The sequence below is a fragment of the Bidens hawaiensis genome, unplaced genomic scaffold (genome assembly GCF_021521415.1).
Source record: "Bidens hawaiensis isolate Kalapana, Puna unplaced genomic scaffold, B.hawaiensis_p1.1 tig00002924_1, whole genome shotgun sequence".
Classification (NCBI taxonomy): Eukaryota; Viridiplantae; Streptophyta; class Magnoliopsida; order Asterales; family Asteraceae; genus Bidens; species Bidens hawaiensis.
Window position 1 is genome coordinate 1,531,452 of NW_027491157.1, and position 2,071 is coordinate 1,533,522.

A 2,071-nucleotide genomic window follows, 5' to 3' on the forward strand; every position below is an offset into this window, starting at 1 on the left:
TTTACGCGGGATGTGCTAGTGTGTAGGTACCTACATGTATATGCATACAAGATGCTCGGTCTTCATCACCGTTAGCGTTTGATCCTGAAATCGGGAGAACCTTTTGTCAGAATCGGATTCTTCAAAAGGGAAAACAAGGTTATTGGGTCGCCAAGTACAAAAAGTTGAACAACTGACACCACAATCATGGTTTCGGAACAAACTGTACCGCCGATGCCACCACCCATTAATTCACCAAACCCACCATCTACTGTACCCATTACCACCACCAATTCCACAAGTGAACCTATTTCAGCTGCGTTTGGCTTTCAACCACCAGTTAACCTCCCACCCTTGACAAATTTCATGCCTATTCAAGGACAATCATCAAACTCACCACAACAATCATCCTTCCAATCTCAATAAAATCCACTTTATCAACAACCATGCACATTTACCCAAAACCCACCCATAATTTATACTTCACCGGGTCAAAGATCGGGCCCGCATTTGTTTGGTAGGCAACGTTATGGTGACGGAAATGAAAGGTATGAAGAGTTTGAAGAAAGATATGTAAGTGGGGTTGATGGGAATCAGTTGAGGATTCAAGGGCAGTTTGGGTATGGATCTGAATTTCAACCGCAACAAGTGCAACAATGGGGTGGCCTGAATGTCAATCAAGTAAAACAACCACAACCATTGCAACATGTTCCAAAACAACCGTATTATCAACCTCAATTTTAACAACCAAATCCCCAACTGCAAGTTCAACAAAATATGCAACAAAGGCCCGTTTACCGACAAATGGGTCAACCAAGAGTACCATTGGGTGTACCAAGAAGACATGCAAGGGAAATGGTTAGGGGAATTAAAGCTCATTTTCGACCGACCATCACCAATAATCCATCTCCGGTGGTTATTCCTTAAAACCACCAAGGAAGAACATTTGAAGTGAGAACAAATGCGCTCCTAAGTTTACCAAAGTATAAGGGTTTAGCAACGGAAGAACCCTATTTTCATTTTGAGGCATATGACTCTATTTGTAACACAATCGGGGGTCAAATTTTCTCACCGGATGAGGTGAATTTGGATTTATTTCAATTTTCGTTGGAGGATAAGGCAAAGAGACGGTTTTACACATTGCCATCCGCATCAATTTACACTTGGGCCAAGATGCAAGAAAGGTTCTTAGAAGAGTTTTACATGGCCCAAAAGACTAATGATGCGAGACGAATTTTGAGGTCTTTCCAACAACAATCGGGTGAAATGTTTCATGAAGCATACGAGAGGTTCAACATGATGATCAAGAATTGTCCTCATCATGGTATAGCTCTTTGGGAGTTGTTGAATGCTTTTCAGAAGGGTTGAATGCGGAGGATGAAAGGAATTTGATGTCAATCACAAATGGTACTTTCGGTACTAATTATGAACAAGATGATTGGGCATTCTTGGAACAAATGTCGGTCACATCGAAGAGAAAGGCTCAAAATGCAAGAAGAGCAAGACCGGCAATTGGAAGACCGCAAGTTCATGCCGTGGAAGATGTGGGGGAACAAACTACTAATCAAAGAATCGATGTTTGTACAAATTGTTATGAGTTGGGTCATGGGGCTGATGTGTGTACAGTAGGGCAAGCACAAGTTGAAGAGGAGAATGCACTACAAGGTCAAGGGGGTGGTAATCTGAATTTCAACATGAACTCAAACACTTACCATGCTGGATTGAGAAATCATCCAAATTTCCGTTATGGAAATCAAGCAACTGAACTCAATCCGAATTTCCAAGGGACTTCTCAAACCACCTTTATCCCTTGTCAATAATACTTCAACCAAAGAAATCAAAGCCAATTTCAAGGAACGGGTGGTTATCAAGGTGGGCCTTCGGGCCAAAGTTCATCAAGTGGGAATGAAGTGATGAACATGCTAAATATGATGCAACAAGAGATGGAAAAGAGGAATCAGTTGGATGAAGCTTGCATACAAAAGGATGAAATTCGTGACAAGGCCATCCAATCATTTACAACTCAAATGGGCCAACTTGCAACCGAGGTATCCAATTTGAAGAAGAATAAAGGTCAACTCCCAAGTGACAC

General features: G+C 41.7%; 1 pseudogene; it reads right to left on the reverse strand.

Annotated features, from left to right (window-relative positions):
* Window positions 1–1,206: 1,206 nt before the first annotated feature.
* On the reverse strand, window positions 1,207–1,307 carry LOC143621669 (small nucleolar RNA R71; annotated as a pseudogene).
* Window positions 1,308–2,071: the final 764 nt, after the last annotated feature.